At 38.9% G+C, this 13,808-nt stretch overlaps 1 protein-coding gene across 3 annotated transcripts in view; it reads right to left on the reverse strand.

Annotated features, from left to right (window-relative positions):
* The window catches only part of CELF1 (CUGBP Elav-like family member 1), a 79,814-nt gene that overhangs the window by 54,076 nt on the left and 11,930 nt on the right, over positions 1 to 13,808 (reverse strand). The window contains exon 2 of one of the 3 annotated variants that reach the window (XM_040639088.1): positions 9,750 to 9,886. The exons of the other annotated variants lie outside the window; for them this stretch is intronic. The gene's annotated coding sequence lies outside the window, so the exon portion shown is untranslated. The remainder of the gene's footprint in view (positions 1 to 9,749; positions 9,887 to 13,808) is intronic. 3 annotated transcript variants of the gene reach the window in all.

The raw sequence follows: 13,808 nt of genomic DNA on the forward strand, positions 1-13,808 counted from the left end.
CTCCCCTAATCTTACCCCCACACTACCTAACACATCAATATCATTTCACTGAGCTCACTCCACCTCTTAAGCAAACATGCCCAATACACACGACATACAACAGCCCCTCCACAGTACCTAGCATCTAACTTCTATCATCTCCAAAACCCTTGACCAAGCAGCCAAGAACCCTGCCTGTACCATCTGCCCCAACCTCACCCCAAACACATGGGCACTCAAGCAGGATGCTTCCATATGGTCTTGTCTCAGGAAGTTTATCTTGTTTTGTTGAATACCAGGAAACTTTATTTCATCTTTCTGTTCTTAATATCATAATCCTACAAAACAACTTCTTTGTGGAGATGCTTTCTGAGACAGTTAGGTTGTAAGCCAGAAAGTACAAAACTTACACCTTTGCTTCAGCCAATCAGGAAGTATGTTTGGCATAGCTTGATTTATCCCAAAGGATACACAGCCCTGGGGCAAATTCTAAATATCTCCTTAATACTGTCACTTTTTTAAAAAGTGACTTCAATTATCATGCTTTCATCACTCTTGAACTGTGCTCCTCACATTTAAATACCTATTTATATGATCTCCTTCACCTCCTTCAAACACTTAAAAAAAAAAAAAAAAATCCCACTGTTCCACAAAATTAAACTTGTCAGTACTTTCACTTCATTTTTACAAAAACAAGCTCTTTATAAATTGGGAACTCTATCAATCAAAAATGCATACAGAAAACACCCCCTATATATTCAGAACTAGAGAGGTCACAAAAAAAGCCCAATACCTGTCCTTAACGAGTTTTTAGTCTTGTTCAGAAGACAGGACCTACACACAAAAAAGAACAAGAAACAAAAAGCATAGGACAGCATACATCCAAGGAAAAACACATATGCCAAGGGAAAATCTGCCATCAATTTGAGAGACTAAAACATCTCAGGAGAGCTGATTCCTATTTCCCTAACTCAAATTTTTGTGCTATTCAAGCACACCGTCTAGGAAAGAGTAACATTTCTGCTATCCTCCACTGAAATTACTCACTCCGTTACCCTGTTACACTCACACAGATCACAGTTAATGGATGAGGCAAAACCTGCCCACTCCACCCTTCTCATACTCCTCCTATCAAGACATCTGATAATGTATAGTGCAGGTAACAAGAGTTAAAGAAGCTAAAGTTAATTGTTTCCAATATCTTCAGTAAACAGGCAGGCACTAGCAGAGATAAACTAGTAATTCTGGGGATACTCCATGAACTTGTTATTTGCCTTGCAGCGTTTTATCATCAATAAATGAGTTAGTTGATGGCGAGCTGCAAAACCAAAGTCATAATCATCTTCGTAAGGAAATTCTAAAATTAAGATGGGCTAGACTATTTCATAACTCCAAATATTCCATATATGTTAAAATTAATAGACAAGTATTACCTTATAACATTCCCTATCCTCAGACACTGGAGTCACACCACCACCACTTTCTAATCCCAATTTTGCTGCTTGCTAGCCAGGTAACTAGGGACAAATTGTTTAACTTTGTCATACCTGTTTCCTCACCTGGAAAATGGCTGTATAACAGTACCCTATAGGGTGTTTGTTAGAATTAACAGATTTATATACATAAAGCATTTAGAACAGTGCCCGGCACACACAAAGTGCTCAATAAACACTTGCTGTCATTCACAGGCACTAAAGTTGGTGTCTGTGGTAAAAAGGATGAGTCCCAAGAGTTTTATTCTTTGACAAAATGATTTTATCTTTACCTAATGGAGTACCTAAGATTCTACAGAAATATTTCTTATTAAAAGGTGGGGTGTTGGAACGCCTGGGTGGCTTAGTCAGTTAAGTGTCTGACTCTTGCTCACAGCTCAGGTCTTGATCTCGAGGTGGTGAGTTCAAGCCCCACATTGGGCTCCATGCTGGGGGCGGAGCCTCCTTAAAAAAACAAAAGGTGGGGGAATAGATAAGAAAGCAATGACTGGCTGACCCATCTTCAACCTCCAACTAGGCCTATTAGCAACCAGTGTTAAGTATAACCTTCATTAGGAAATACTGAACCACTTGTTCTAACCGCATTTACTTATTTATTTGTAAGCATTTATTAGCCCCCTCATACAAAAAAAAATTGTGGACCCTTTCAAAATGCATACAACGAAAAAAATATAAATAAAATGAGACCAGGGAAATTACATATACATATATTTTTTTAAATATCAAAAACAAAAGGAAAGCAGGAATTGAGACGTGCTAGCCAGTGTCCTTTACCCAGGTTGAGCTGTAAAATCAAAGAGCTGCCACTGATTTTAATCTCCAATGACAGCCCCTACAGAGGGTGTACAGTGATTCATAGTATAAATGGGAAAACATTAGGACAGTAAAATGAGACAGGCACTAAGAGTTGCCAAGAAGGGGAGGGTGAAGCCAATTTAAAGCCACACTCTACAGAATTTTAGAAAATCATTAAGTATGCAGGACCCACCAGAGACTCAGCACCCGGTCTCAAACTCTAAACAAACACATACACCCAAAGCCAACAATGGACAAGTCACTGAACAGATTCCAAAGTGATTCAAAGCCAGAATCTATCAGCAAATAGTCACACGAACTCTCCAACCATACCACACAGCCACAGGAAAAAGCTGCCTCAGTGAACTGTGTTTCTCCAGCATTTAAACTCCTTTTCTCCCTTCATCAGCCACAGCAACAAATATGTGCAGAGAACTGTCTCATCCTTACTCAGCTGACAAGTTCTATTCCCAACTCTGCATGCGTATGACTCATGGGGGGGGAGGGGAGTAAAAGGAAAGTGTAAAACAAAGAAACAAACTTGAATTTAGACTGAAGTTGATCAAAAGTGCGGAATTCATTTCTGCCTAATTAGAATATCTCATAACAAACCAAGAAAATGATCCTTTAAAAATAGAGTAACAAACCCAATACTCTTTGAAAATAGCCTGAAATCTGGCTACATGTCACATCCCCTACTATTCCTTAAATAGACATGACACCAAAAAACATTACAAGCCCTCTATAAGGCCACACTTCACAAAGCACTCTGAATCCGCGCAACACAGTATGGGGCGCTCGCTGCAAAGCCCAAAACAAGAGGGCACTTCCCACAGTTCCTTTCCCAGCAAAGGGCTAGGTTAAGAGACTTAGCCCTTACTACACCCTCTTCCAAAAAGATGTATACAAAATCATTTAAGGAGGTAGAGGTGTCTCAGTCTTTTCTACCCAGACTTTGTATCAGGAAATTTGTGTGCCAAACAAGGAATTCATTTCCACCCCTAAGAACTGATCTTTGTAACCAGTAAAAAATAAAAGGGAAAAAAAAAAAAAAAACACTTTTTTTTTTTTTTAAGATTTTATTCATTTATTTGACAGAAAGAGAGACAGCCAGCGAGAGAGGGAACACAAGCAGGGGGAGTAGGAGAGGAAGAAGCAGGCTACCAGCCGAGGAGCCTGATGCGGGGCTCGAACCCAGAACGCTGGGATCACGCCCTGAGCCATAGGCAGACACTTAACGACTGCGCCACCCAGGTGCCCCAAAAAACTACTAATTCTTAAAAAAGATCAGTTTCTAAGAGAACCCAAAGACCATTTCTGACCCTGTATTTACCAGTTTGGCTTTCCTCCCTAAAACATATTTGGTTTAAATATGTTTGCCTCCTTGCCCCATCCCCAAGATTCTGAAACATTCTCTACAATTTATAACTGATAAAACAGAAAAGACAAACGGATCACCTCTTTCACTTGAAAACCTCAGTCCTCCACAGAAATGTACACAGACAGACAGACGGACGCACGCAAGAACACAAACTGCAAGCCCTGCTCAGGCCTGAGCCAGTATGGGTGCACAGGGCAGCCCCAGCGCCTAGCTAGTGGGCTGCCCCTGCTGCTGCTGCTGTACAAATATAGAAAGCTGAAAAGTGGAGCAGCAGCTTCAGCAGAACAGATTCTGCTCCGAGCTCAGAGAGGGAGGAGCAGGGACCCGAACAGCTTTACCCATACATGGTTGCTGAAAGGGGGCCATTAGTAAAAGCCCAATTATCTCACACACATGCATTCTGTTCACATGCTCCAGACAAAAACCAGAAACACACACAGGCTGGTACTTGAAGAAGGGATTGAGAGATTCTATTTCAGTCAAGGAACTTCCCAATAATCTCAGTCACTTACACCAAGAATCCCCCAGCCACGGGAACAGAAAAGACAGTGTGAAAACTTTACTAGGTCAGATTCTCACCAGATCAGCAGTAGCCGTGAGGCTTAATTTATCATTTAAATTATGAAACTGAACATGGAAAAAAAGGGTTATTCCCCATTTGTGTGAACAACCCTAACCTTCACTGGCCCTTTGCTGTTTTCAGAATCAAGATCTCATTCCAACTCTAAGACTATGTTTTGGGGTCCCTTTGGGGGGGAGGCAGCAGATGACACAACTTAAACTCTGATGTAATTTTTAAAAAATATTTATTTATTTATTTTAGAGGGGGGAGGTGCAGAGGGAGAGACTCAAGCAGACTCCCTTACGGGGCATGGAACCCAATGCAGGGCTAGATCGCATGACCCCAAGATCATGACCTGAACCAAAATCATGAGTCAAACACTCAACCGACTGAGCCACCCACGTGCCCCTCTGATGTAATTTTAAAAACATAATTTCCCAAGATGCTGGTTTATATAACTGGAAGCCAAATATTTATTTTCCAAAAATTGCTTTGAACAATTCATTCAGATTTATCTCAATGTAAAGTGTATGAAAAGCTCAATTTCTGGCCAGAGTGAGCTCTCCCAAGATTTAAAAAAATACATGGCTGGGGCGCCTGGGTGGCACAGCGGTTAAGCGCCTGCCTTCGGCTCAGGGCGTGATCCCGGCGTTCTGGGATCGAGCCCCACATCAGGCTCCTCTGCTATGAGCCTGCTTCTTCCTCTCCCACTCCCCCTGCTTGTGTTCCCTCTCTCGCTAGCTGTCTCTATCTCTGTCAAATAAATAAATAAAATCTTTAAAAAAAAAAAAATACATGGCTGATTGGATCCATGATTCCATACTTTAGCTCGTAGTGAATCAACTGAGTATTTACCATGCACTGTCTATATTCAGTATTACAGAGGTTAAACAACAATCGTAATCACTGACTCCCAACACTTACTATCTAGTTCTGAGGTAAGACTAACCCATGAGATAGTAAGGGCTGATAGCATCTGACTAGTGCTAAAGTGTGGGGTACCAACTATAAACGCTATACAAATTAAGAAAAAGACAGGACAGACAGACCTAGATCTTCCTCCACAGGCCCCACCTACCAGCACTCACTAAGGGCACCCATCATTATCTTAAACATGAGGCTATAATATTTGAACTGTATGATTTCTAAGGTCCCTCCATTCCTGAAATTCTTTGAGTCTGTAATTTAAAAATGTAAAGTTAAAAAAAATGTATAGTTTTTGCCGACTTCAGAGAAAATATATTCTAAAAAAAGAAAAATGAATTCAGACCATAACTCAGCATCCACTCTAACATCTCTCATATCACACTTTCAGGAAACATATTCTTCTATCTCAGAAATCTCTGCCTAGCCTTTTGAGGGAATTTTACACCACCTTTAAAAGAAGGAGAAAAAAAAGGGGTGCCTGGGTGGCTCAGTCAGTTAAAAGTCCGACTCTTGATTTTGGCTCAGGTCATGATCTCAGGGCCATGAGACTGAGCCCTGCGTCGGGCTACACACTGGGCATGGAGCCTGCTTAAGATGATATTCTCTCTCCCCCCCCGCCCCTTGACTCCCCACCCCCCCAAAAGAAAAAAAATGTTGATGCTGATATACTCTGAGATCTTTGATTACAAAATACTGCCAGTCAGTCAGCCATGAAGGAGAGCTCCAGAGAACAGAGCCCTGCCTAGTTCCTTCCCCATCACTGAACTGTCTGATAATATATGTGTGCATGAGCCCAAGCTTATGGGGAATAAATACAAAAATTCACTAGGGAACCCCCCAGTAAGGCACTTTCCCCGAAACTTAAAACTCTTCACATTCTCAAGATAAAACATATCCACCATAATTACCTGCTCTAATATATTTTGTCAGCAAACTAACCATTTGGAATTTTGACATTTTTTCTTTTCCCCTTGTAGGTAATGTAGTAATGATGAGCAAAGAAAGCTAAATGATAGTAAACTTCTCAATCCCACTACCTAGATCTCCTAGTGCAAGGCAGAGCCTTGTCCACACCGTCTGATAAACTGAAAAAGAGAAGAACACATCAGGATTCCAGCAGTAGATGCACTTTTCATGTCCAACAAAACACAGACATGCAAGCATTCAACATTTTATTAAAAATCTCTTAATTGCATATAGTGGTTTATAGAGATTTAGTGTTTCTTTTCTTTCTTTCTCTCTCTCTCTTTCTTTCTTTCTTTCAATTTTATTTATTTGACAGAGAGAGAGAGACAGTCAGCGAGAGAGGGAACACAGCAGGGGGAGTGGGAGAGGAAGAAGCAGGATCCCTGGGATCATGCCCTGAGCCAAAGGCAGACACTTAACAACTCAGCCATCCAGGCGCCCCAGATATAGTTTTTCTGAGCAGCCTGTTTTGATTTCCCAAAAAGTAACTTATTGTGAATTAATATGCTACTTTTTGGATAAGAGCACAACTTCAATTATCTATTACGTACTTTACCGAGGTTACTTATGTGAAGGCAACTAGGTAAAAATAAAGAACACGATGCAAAAGACCACAACTGTATATACCAAGGATGATTACAGTACAACCTCAAAATGGCTATAAACACCTATTGTGTGGCCTTGGGCTAGTCATTTCTTCCTCATTTCCCATTTCCTCAAATGAAAAATAGTACCACACCAGTACAGCAGTCCGTATCTAAGGATTCAGAATTCACAGATAGTTCATGGATATTCCATAAACTCCCTTATATTATGTGCAAAATTTTACATATATATGTAGATTGTATTTATATATAGTTGAACCTTGAACATGGGTTTGAACTGCACAGATCCACTTGCTTGATTTTGATACAGCATAGTACTATAAATGTATCTTCTCTTCCTTATGATTTTCTTAGTAACATTTTTTCTGCAGTTTAGTTTATTTATTGTAAGAATTGAGTATGTAATACATATACAAAATATGTGTTAACTTTATGTTATCAGTAAGGCTTCCTAGTCAATAATAGGCTATTAGTAAAGTTTCTGGAACATCAAAAGTTGTAAGCGGGTTTTCTACTATGCCGGGTCAGCACATTCCTAATCCCTGCATTGTTCAAGGGTCAACTGTACTTATTTATTTATAAGGGAAATAGGTCCGTAACTTTTGACGAGATTTTCAAAAGGGGGTCCATGATCCAAAACAGATTTACAGATTTAAGACTAAACAATATACGGTCTGTTCCACCTAAAACATCCTTTTATCTCCTCTCGTACTTCCTGGTCCAAAAAAAGGGAGTCCTCATGACTAAACCCAGTCAAGAATAAACAAGTTACCCTGGCCAAAAATTACACAAAATAACGTATTCCAATTCAAACTAAACCTGAATTGTTTTTAGATGACAGACTAATATTACAATACTTATAAAAAAAAAAAAAAGGATTTCAAGCAAGTTACCACTATAGCTCATCTCAGGAGGCTCACATGAGACCAGAATTCCTCAGGTGTGTTAGGGATATCCCACTATATAGTTCGAACCCCTCTTACCAGCTGCACTTTTTTAAAAGGTAAAGCCTCCAGTTTCCTACTTCCAATTCTATCCTGTAGCAAAGAAAGTAATAGGAGACAAGTACAGAGGGAAAAAAACTAGAGCATGGAAGACTGCAGTGAAGAAGACTGATAATAGGCAATCAAAGAAGCTACCCATCCTGTTAGCAAGAGGCAATATGTGAGAATGGCCGCTGCCTAATATCTCAACTTGTAAAAAGTATATTAGACAAAAGAAGAAATTAGCCTCCCTCTAAGACAATAAGGGAAAAATGTGTGTCTGTTGCTGAACAATTTAAGCCTAAAATTTTTAGGTTCTCATGGCAACCTAAGTCATCACACTGCACATACTGTATATAAAGCACATATTTAGAGGCTTAACTAGTAAACTCAAAATGTGACATATGTGCAATGTGGGCGACTACATTATTCTGGGAACTTTAACTTTAAAATCTTCCAACTTTATTCTGCAGCCCCAGAGATGATATAATAGAGTCAACTATGCAGAAGGTGCAAGCTCAAGAAGAGGTACAAAGAACATAAATAGAAGCAAAGAGATGAAAGACAAGAAAATTCAGGCTATCGGAAAAAGTTTCTGAACATGACTCCCCTACTGTGAATCAACCTGTAAACGGAGGCTTAAAAAACAAGATTGCTAGTGAGGACATATATCAAGATAGCATTTGGGACACTCTTTTATGTGGGCCCAGACAAAAGAGGACATGGTCATAGACCAGACAGACTGCTTGGTAAATATGGCACTGACTGAAAGGCCCCCTGGAAAGACTGGGGTTCTCTTTCTCTCTCTTTTCTAGGAGCTCATGGACTATGGCTGCTTAGCATTAAGAAGTAATTTTCTGGGGCACTTGGGTGGATCAGTTGGTTGAGCGCCAGACTCGATTCTGGCTCAGATCATGATTTCAGGGTCATGAGATGAGCCCTCACACAGAGCTCCGTGCTCAGTGGGGAGTCTGAGATTCTCTTTCTCCCTCTCCCTTGCATTCTCTCTCTCTCTCAAATAAATAAGTAAATCTTAAAAAAAAAAATTATGAAGTAATTATCAGAGCCAAAAGGATGGCTGTGGGGCATTAGAGTTGGGAGAGAGTGACTTGATTTTTAAAAAGGGGGGTGGGAGGAGATGACAATCTTTAATGTCACATCATGTCTCACAGGGAACCAAATAAAGCTGTAACATGCAGTTTTCTGATCTATTAAATGACCCCTGAGAGGGATACCTGCACCTATCTGCCAATAGGAACTTTATTATGATCCATGCATTTCTTTTGGAAGACTTGAGGATGCTATGAATGCTACCTACCTTAAAATCTGATTTCCATGTCACTTCTGTTACGGGTAAATTACTCCCACTTTTTGATAGGAAAACAGGTGAACAGTTTAGTTAAGGTACACAAAAAATATCTTACATCAGGGCAGTTAATAGATGTGCCTACTTTCCTAACTCTTCCACCCAAGAACTTCTAGAATGAGATACTGAATTTACATCACTGATTTAATAGTTAAAAATTATATTACCACATGAAAAGGTGTGGCTACAAATAAATTATTACTGTTATGAGACTGGGCCTCAACAAGCATTCTAGAAAAGTACAGGAAAAGAGCACAGTATCTGTAGTGTGGACGGGCAGCCTCGCACTGTCCTACCACTTAATAGCTGCATGCCCCAAATAAGTTACTCTCCTCAGTGAGGTTACTAACACCTCAAATTTCCTTGTCTGCCAAATGGTAAGGATACAACCATCTCTCTCTTCTTCCATCCCACCCCTGTCTCCGTCTCTCTCCTCCCTCCCCCATCAATGTGAAGTCTAACAACTTCTTTCATTACACTACAATTTGGCATATTTTCTAATCAAGAAAAACTTCGCAAATGAACTTTTATGCAAAAATTCACTGGTCAAATTAGGAGCCACAACAACTAAGTAATAAATATGTTTTAGAATAAAAAGGAAAAGGGCACGGGGGATAAAGCTAGCATTAGAGAGTTCTTTCGGAGCCAGGCCATACCTACTAATGACTAAAATATTTGATTACCTTAATTACCTTGGCTGCACAACAAGTGCTGGTGGTCATGAAATTCCAGAATATTAAAAACTCAGCCACATTTTCATTATAGCATTCTCTACTGTGTTGAAGTCAAGACAGCAAAAGACTGCCAACAGCATTTTCACTTTAATTTTCTGGTAAGACAAAAAGAAAAGTTAATCTTGGAGCCAAATTCTCCATTTTTAGGTATGGTAAATTCTTCGAGGAAAAAATATCTGTGTTATAAGAAACTGAAAACATTTCTGTATATCTTAGAAAATATGCATATGTGCTTTTCTTAAAAGGTATATATATTAAAAAAACACCTCAGTCTAATAATTTTTTTTAAGTAGGCTCTACGCCCAAAGTGGTGCTTGAACTCATGACCCCAAGATCAAGAGTCACATGCTCCACCGACTGAGGCAGCCAGATGCCCCTGAAGCTTCTAATTTTAAATGTTTACCTATTACTACCTTTCAAGCAAGTCTGAAAGAGGAAAAGTGAAATAAAAAGCTGAAGCCCTCTCTGACAAGGGCATTTGATGACTGGCATAGTGAGCAACAGGACATCCAAAAAAGTAGACCAAAAAGTGCTTTTTTTGGCATATGTGATTAATAAATGCCTAAATAATGTTGGTTTTGAACCCAAAACTCACTTTTATGTAAATGAACCTACTCTATACAAAAGCATTCATAAATGCACCACAAAATACAAAACCACTTGCCTATTTGGCTTTTGCTTTTAGTATATTGAGGCCTCTTTTGATACTCCAGCTTACAATCAATTTCATCTTATTAAGCACATTATAAAATACTTTAAGCTAATATAACATTAATCAATCTCTTCCCTCCCACCCATTAGAAGACTAGCTTGTTCCAAATATGGCATTACCTTTTCAAAGTTCTAGGGTTTAGGCAGGACATAATTCTTTTAAAGAATTATCTATCTTGTCATGACTGACAAGCATGACTTAAATGGAGAGAAAGAGGCTATTGAAAAACATTCAGGTCTGATTTTCGATTACTATTTTATTAGAGGAGAAAAATAAAGCATATAGCTTAAAAATTTCCCATGTAAAACTATCTTCTCTTTGAACTCAGGCAGTGGGGTTCTTGCTAACTAAACAGATAACCCCCACCTGAGGGAAGAGGCAGAGGCTGCCTGCCCAAGATGGTGCAGTAGGGACTCCTTTGCTGGGTAGAAAGTTTCTCTGCATAACCTCTAAGGTCCTTTCCTAACCTCAGAAATTGAGACTTCATTTATGAAAAGTAGAGGCACGGTAAATGCAAGGTGTAAGTAGAGAGAGCAGAACATTATAATGGAAAATTAGAAGGCCTAGGCTGGAATCCTGCGTCTGCTTCTATGTGAACCTAAGTAAGGCATTTCACTTCCCTCGTTTGCAAAATGAAAGGATTAGAGAAGAAAAATCTCTCAAGATTTTAACCTTTTGAGCCTATGGCTTCCTCCTATGCCTGCCTTGGCCACCCACCACCTTCCCACTGCTGCACCTTACCATAATTAGGCAGCTTTTTAAAGCATCTAATTAATGGAACACAGAAATTAAAACCTTTAACTTTCTATTTCTGTCTCGTTTCAAATGCGCAACAGCATTTTATCAAGGAGTAGTTAATGCCACACAGTTCTTGATATACTGGCTTTTCTCTGAACTCCAGTGACAGTTACACAGTGACAAGTTGTAAGCAAGGAGGCTGTTACCATGGGGACCCACTAGGATTCCTGGGGGTGGATCCAGCAGGCCTCCTTTTTTTTTTTTTTGTCCAAAGCATTTTTTGATATTCTGGATCTGGCAATTCAGAAAGCCTGATTCAATTTTTTCTTCAGCAAGCTATCTTCAACAAATATTATCATGTAGTATACAATGCTGAAGAAATATCAGAAACTGTTTTAGTGACTCTCTTGCAAAAGGATGAAATATATTCAAGTCTTAACCTTCCCCCATTTATAAAAACAAATAAATACAAACTCAATAGTTTCAGTGACTTATGTATGCTATTTCTTTCCAGATCACCATTTTGCATACAATGTATTTAGAATTTTTCCTATCCAGACTTCAGTTCTCCAAAGTAAGTTTCTACATGATTATATTAGAAATGTATCAAACATACAAAATATAATAAATAAAATGGATGATTAAATAAGATAAACTGGACCAGAACAGAGAAGTGTACATTTAAATTCCAAGCCTGCCTCCAAAATTGCTGTGCGTGGACAAAGGGGATGTATGTCAGGGAGATGAAGTGCTACTTCCAGCTAAATGTGTGCTGCCACTCAGCTTCCCCTGAGACCCATTCTGTTAGAAGATACCTTAAGAAAACAGATCGTTTACAAACCTGATCTGTGGATCTGGTTTGTTCACAGAAGTTGAAGCAGTCCGAATTCAAAAGAAAACATTTTTCTAAGTTGTACGCTTCCTGGAACAGAATGCAGTCTTTCTCTAGGTCTTACTTAGGCCAGAGCTAAGTTACACCAGACAAATGAACATTAATAAATAAAAATAGCACTTGATTTCAATAAAGAAGTTTGCAGCCTTTTTATTTTTATTGCACTTGTAAATGTATCCAGAGGGAATTAAACAGAAATAGTATATGATAAAACAAATACATAATAAACACCGTGTCTTTCCATGATTATTTCCCATAAATCTTAAAGGGGAAGTACAGAAGGACAAAGCCAGAGCACAGTTTTGCCACATTAGTTTAATACCAGCCTAAAGGCTTGAAAAAAGAGAGACTCAGGCCACAGGACATGAGAGGAAGCAAACTCCTGAGGGCTTTACTCGTTTTTACTACTGGTTTACAATTTCCTTGATTTTATTTTTAAATGCATGTCTTGGCCCAGAAAAGCAAGAGAGCACAGACTGCCAGCAGTATCAGATTCTCCTTTTCTTATTCTCTGGAGCTAGAGAAAACAGAGCCAGAATCAGGGTTGTCTAGAAGCCTTCTGATTTTGTCCAGGCAATATACAATATGAGGTTTCAAGATCACAGAGGTACACAAAGGCTTTTATAGTACAAATCTTAGCCAACTTAATGTCTTTCAATGGAAAGCTCCTTATATTTTTTTCAGAAAACTTCTTGAAGTACTGATTATCTTCAAAAGACAATGATTTGAACAAATAAAATTCTTAGAACTTCAATTTTAAAAGATTTTCTTCCTATTCCTCAGTACTGAATGGTTTCAAAACATTAAAGTGCCATTCGACAAGACATGGAATATTTAAAAAATACTTATTGAGTCTCTACTTGTTACAAGGGCCCAATATCACTGAGCACTAAGGACAAAACTTCCTCTCTGCAGAGCATTCAGCTCAATATCATATGTGCACTCCATGAAGGGTTAACACTGGTTAGGTACACAGTCACAACAATCAGGTTGGCCTCCACTGTGAAACAATGTCTTCCAGTTTTTTCTACCCTGCAAATCCATTCCTTCCTGGTTGTATGCAAACCCACATTTAGAAGCTGGCTCTAGTCTCTTAATTTCTGCTCCTAAGTATTACAGGGAAATTTCACATTTTTCTGGAATAAAGTCTTTCAACTTACTAAATATCAAATGATCATAGGAAGAAAAAAAACTAGAAGCCTAAACTATATTTCTCAGAACTTCCCTCTCTCCCTCATTAACATTTCTCAAAGAGAAAAACACCACTGTGATGCTCCTATTACAGATCATTCATGAAGTTACTAACTTAGCCGAGACCAGACAGACTCCATCAACTGGGCACACAGCCACTCACCATTACCCTTTGTTTAAAGTCTCAACTGCCATTCAACTCACATTATTGTATTCCATTCAAGTCCATCAACTTTCCTTAAGAGGAAACAATCAGGAACTAAAACAAATGTGTTACTCAACTAGAAAAGAAGAACTTAATCCATATGCCTCACAAAAAATTCTTTTAAAATGATGGCTCACCTTGAGATTCCCTGAAATGGCAGTATTTTATTATCAGTTGCGTATGCTGAAATAAACTAAATAAACTAAACAAATAATCATTAAAAACGTGTAAAAACAAAACCTCAATCTTGACTTGGCAAAGCACCAGAGAGTGCTCTAT

This window comes from Ursus maritimus, unplaced genomic scaffold (genome assembly GCF_017311325.1).
Source record: "Ursus maritimus isolate PB19 unplaced genomic scaffold, ASM1731132v1 scaffold_23, whole genome shotgun sequence".
Taxonomy (NCBI): Eukaryota; Metazoa; Chordata; class Mammalia; order Carnivora; family Ursidae; genus Ursus; species Ursus maritimus.